Raw genomic sequence first — 4867 nt, 5'->3', positions numbered from 1 at the left:
AAAAAAAAAAAAAAAAAAAAAGTATGATGCCCCCAGCTTTATTCTTTCTCAAGATTGCTCAGGTTATTAAAAGTCGTTTAAGGTTACACTTAAATTTTACAATTGTATTTTCTATTAGTGTGAAAAATGCCAATAAAATTTTGATAGGGATCACATTGAATCTATAGATCACTTTGGATACTATTCTTTGACAATATTAGTTATCCTAATGGAATATGTTTCCATTTATTTGTTTCTACTTCAATTTCTGTCATTGATAATCTTACTGTATTTAGTGTATTGTAATATATGTTTTTTATGTCATTGGTTAAATTTATTTTGATTAACTTTCTTATTTTTATACTATTGCAAATGAAAATGGTTTCTATTTTTGGAAAGTTCGTTTTCACTCTACGGAAATGCAAGAAATATTTCTATGTGGTGCCAGGTGCAGTGGCTCATTTCTGTGATCCCAGCACTTTCAGAGCCCAAGGCAGTTGCATCATGGGAGTACAGGAGTTTGAGATAAGCCTGGGCAATAGAGTGAGACCCTGTCTCAAAAAAAAAAAAAAAAAAAAAAAATCCCAACAAGCATCTCTATGTTGATTATGTATCCTGATACTTTAATGAATGCATTTATTAGTTCAGTCAATTTTTCTTGTTTTACTCTAGGGTTTTATATATATGCATGATTATATTATCCACAAACAGTAACATTTTTATTTCTTTTCCAAGCTGGAGAGCTTTATTCTCCTTTTCTTTGTCTAATTATTCTGATACAAGTTTCCAGTGATATGTTAAGATAGAAGCTGTGGCCTGGAGGCAGGCCTGCAGGCCTTGTCCCCAGCTATGGTCTCTGAAGCAGCCCTGTGTCTGTACATTTGGCAACTTTTACAGTTTCTATAAACTATTTTTGGCAGGTAAAGATCTCCTTTTGTTGAGTCCCCAGGCTGATGAGATTAACTCTGGGGTTACAGAGAAGAAGGATTGTAGCTGGGTCAAAAGGTTGCTGCTGAGTCTGCTGTGGGGTCTGCCTTTGATGGTTCTATTACCAGAGATTTGGACAGTCATGGATTCTTTCTGAGCCCTGGAGAGATTAAATTTCCTTGAGGACATTAATCTATATGGCAGGCAGTAAACTAGGGTTTTGAAGTTTGTCTGCATATTATGGGCCAAATACCAGGTGTATGAATGGGTTTGGCTTCTACTGATGACGTGGGAACAGTTTCCACGCTTTTCTCTGTGAGTCCCTGATTGTGTACAACTGGCTATGAACTGTGACTGTGAGGGCTAGAACTGAGTCACAGGGCTGCTTCAGGGAGCACAGCTGAGGCCTAGATATACAGGCCTGTCTCCAGGACCATGGCTGGGTGTATCTCCCTGAAGGTCTCTTGATGGGAAGGACCACTTCTGGACTATAGCTGAGATTGAATTTGAGAGAGGTTACAGAAAGCTTCAGAATCCTCAGTAAGACCAAGCTCAGTGTGCCATTTCCTTGTCTGTAGCCATGTGTATGTGCTCTTGATTTGGCCATCTGAGTGAGGGCCTACTTATTCCAAATAACCCTTGATCTCTGGCTCCACTGAGGTTTCACAACCCCAACCATAGGCAAGCACCTTTCTACTTCTGTTTTCTATGTGCTTACTACTTACAATGTTGTATAAAAGTGGAATCATGCATTGTCACTTTAGTGTCTTATTTCACTTAGAATAATGGCTTTAAGATTTATCCTTATTGTTGCATCTGACAAGACATTTTCATTTGAAGCTAAAGAATATTTCAATGCATGTATAAGCCACATCTTTTAAAATCTTTCATTCACTGAAGGATGTTTGAATTTTTTCACTTTTTCACTTTTGTAAATGATATGGTTTGGATCTATATCCCCATTCAAATCTCATGTCAAATGTAATCCCTGGTGTTGGAGGTGGGGCCTTGGGGGAGATGATTGGATCATAGGGCTGGCTTCTCATGAATAATTTAGCACCAGCCCCTTTTGTACTGTCTTTGCCATAGTGAGTTCTCCTGAGATCTTATTTATTTATTTATTTTGAGATGGAGTCTCGCCCTGTGGCTCAGGCTGGAGTCCAGTGGCACGATCTCCGCTCACTGCAAGCTCCACCTCCCGGGTTCATGCTCTTCTCCTGCCTCAACCTCCAGAGTAGGTGGGACTACAGGTGCCTGCCACCACACTCGACTAATTTTGTTTGTTTGTTTGTTTTTTTAGTAGAGACGGGGTTTCACCATGTTAGCCAGGATGGTCTCGATCTCCTGACCTCGTGATCTGTCCGCCTCAGCCTCCCAAAGTGCTGGGATTACAGGTGTGAGCCACCACGCCCGGTCTGAGATATTTTTTAACAGCATGTGGCACCTCCCCTCTCCCTCTGTCTTGCTCCTGTTCCCACTGTGTGAGATGACTCGCTCTCCCTTTGCTTTGTGCCGTGACTGGAAGCTTTTTGAGGCCTCCCCAAAAGCAGAAGCTGCTGTGCTTCCTGTACAGCCTGCAGAACCATGAGCCAGTTAAACCTCTTGTGTCTTTTTTTGAGACGGAGTCTCGCTGTGTCGCTCAGGCTGGAGTGCAGTGGCACAATCTCAGCTCATTGCAGTCTCCGCCTCCTGGGTTCAAGTGATTCTCCTGCCTCAGCCTCCTGAGTAGCTGGAACTACAGGCACCTGCCACCACACCTGGCTAATTTTTTTTTATTTTTAGTAGAGCTGGGGTTTTACCATGTTAGCCAGGATGGTCTCCTGACCTTGTGATCCACCCACCTCGGCCTCCCAAAGTGCTGAGATTATTGGCGTGAGCAACCGTGCCCGGCCGGAGAAACATTTATACTTCCATATACTTGTTGAAGTATAAAATGTAAGTGCCTTACAATTTTCTTTCCTCCTAAAACATAAGCACTGAGTTTAAGGAATTTTCCTGGATTCTTCAACCACTGAGTTCTTTTTATATAAAACTAAGTGAATAACCTTGACTGGGAATCAGAGACCTAAGCCCATTGACTGCAGGATAAAGTCAATCTTGATTCTACCAGTCATCAATAGCCCAGTAGTGTGTTGCTGGTGAACCTTTCCTTCAGGTGTCTCAGCCTACTCAAATTAGAGAAGGAGCCCTGGAAAGCTGGGTATCCACAGGCAGATGCAGTGAGGGTTTGGATGAGAGGAGGTTGTGATCTCCTCTGAGAGGGTGTAATTGTTACTGTCATGGGGCTGTTTCTAGATATTGTCAAATAAAATAAATTTCGATACAGGTAAGAAGTGAGTTTATTCTAAGGAGTATTGCAATGGGGAAAGCATCAAGCATAAGACCTGCAGGCATCTCCAAAGAGGCAGAAAAAGGCTATTTTTTATATAGAGAAGCAAACAAGATTAGAAAGAAGGTGGAGGGCCAGGTGTGGTGGCTCACGTCTGTAATCCCAGCACTTTGGGAGGCCAAGATGGACGGATCACAAGGTCAAGAGATGGAGACGATCCTGGCCAACATGGTGAAACGCCATCTCTACTAAAAATACAAAAAATTAGCTGAGCGTGGTGGTGGGCGCCTGTAGTCCCAGCTACTCGGGCGACTGAGGCAGAAGAATCACTTGAACCCGGGAGACAGAGATTGCAGTGAGCTGAGACTGTGCCACTGCATTCCAGCCTGGTGACAGAGCGAGACTCCGTCTCAAAAAAAAAAAAAAAGGCGGGGGGGAAGGTGGAGAGGGAGAAGGCAGAAAGGAGAATGGCAAAATCAGATTTAAGATTAGAGAATGTTCCACCCTGAAGTCAGCCTGTTCTTGGAAGGGGCATCAAGAGGGGTTGTATGCTAGCTCAGACTGAAGGCGGAGCAGAGTCCAGGGGCTGGGGGAGTGTAGAGTCTGTGGATTTGTGATATCTAAGAGGGAGCATCATCAAAGTCATAACGAAAAGGGTATTTCTTTGCAATAAGCATTTCTTGCGAATCACAAAGGCTTGGAGGGATCTCAGTCATAGCTATTTACCAAGATTCACTACCTACCTCATCTTTTCCCTACTTTCCTTTGTTCTACACATTTTTTCCCCTTGGCTTTTACTGAGCTGTATTCAATATAATAACCTGGAAAACAGGTGAAGTGTTTTTGCTAAGTTCTGTGAGTAGTTTTAGTAAATTTGAGGGAGGGAGTTATGGAAGCCCATGATTTATAGTCAGTTGCTCAGAAGTGTAGGTGGGCCCCTGGAGTTTGTGACTGGCACGTGCAGCGGAAGCAGTATTGTGGAACCGGGTTTGAACTTGTGGGGTCTATGCTGACCCTGGTGTTGTCAGAATTGAGTTGTTGGACACCCAGTTTGTGTTGGAGGATTGGTTGGTGTTCAGCAAACTCCATATATTTGGTGTTGGAATAAAGATAATCAGGCTGGGTCTGGTGGCTCATGGCTGTAATCCTAGCACTTTGGGAGGCCGAGGATGCAGATGGCTTGAGCTCAGGAATTCAGCACCAGCCTGGTCTACCTGGTGAAATCCCACCTCTACCAAAAATACAGAAAATTAGCCAGGCATGGTGGCACGCATTTGTATTCCCAGCTACTTGGGGGACTGAGTTTGGAGGTTTGCTTGAACCCTGGGAGGTCAAGGCTACTGTGACCTGAGATCATGCCACTGCACTCCAGACTGAGGGACAAAGTGAGACCCTGTCTCAAAAAAAAGAAAAAAGAATTCACAGCAGACTTGGTTGGAAGGAGATGGTGAGTCTGTTGGATAATTGAGAGTTTATTTATTTATTTATTTATTTTTGAGAGAGTCTCACTCTGTCACCGAGGCTGGAGTGCAGTGGCACGATCTCGGCTCACTATAAGCTCCGCTTCCTGGGTTCACGCCATTCTCCTGCCTCAGCCTCCCAAGTAGCTGGGGCTATAGGTGCCCGCCACCA

The 4867-nt window shown here is 43.6% G+C and overlaps 1 protein-coding gene across 2 annotated transcripts in view; it reads left to right on the top strand.

Moving 5' to 3' along the window:
• The window catches only part of LOC105508046 (zinc finger protein 141), a 40727-nt gene that overhangs the window by 11775 nt on the left and 24085 nt on the right, over positions 1-4867 (top strand). The window contains exon 4 of one of the 2 annotated variants that reach the window (XR_001001200.1): positions 2207-2285. The exons of the other annotated variant lie outside the window; for it this stretch is intronic. The gene's annotated coding sequence lies outside the window, so the exon portion shown is untranslated. The remainder of the gene's footprint in view (positions 1-2206; positions 2286-4867) is intronic. 2 annotated transcript variants of the gene reach the window in all.

Source organism: Colobus angolensis, unplaced genomic scaffold (assembly GCF_000951035.1).
Source record: "Colobus angolensis palliatus isolate OR3802 unplaced genomic scaffold, Cang.pa_1.0 Scaffold157, whole genome shotgun sequence".
NCBI classification, from domain to species: domain Eukaryota; kingdom Metazoa; phylum Chordata; class Mammalia; order Primates; family Cercopithecidae; genus Colobus; species Colobus angolensis.
Note: the sequence above shows the minus strand (reverse complement) of the source record. Positions and strands in the feature narration are given on the sequence as shown.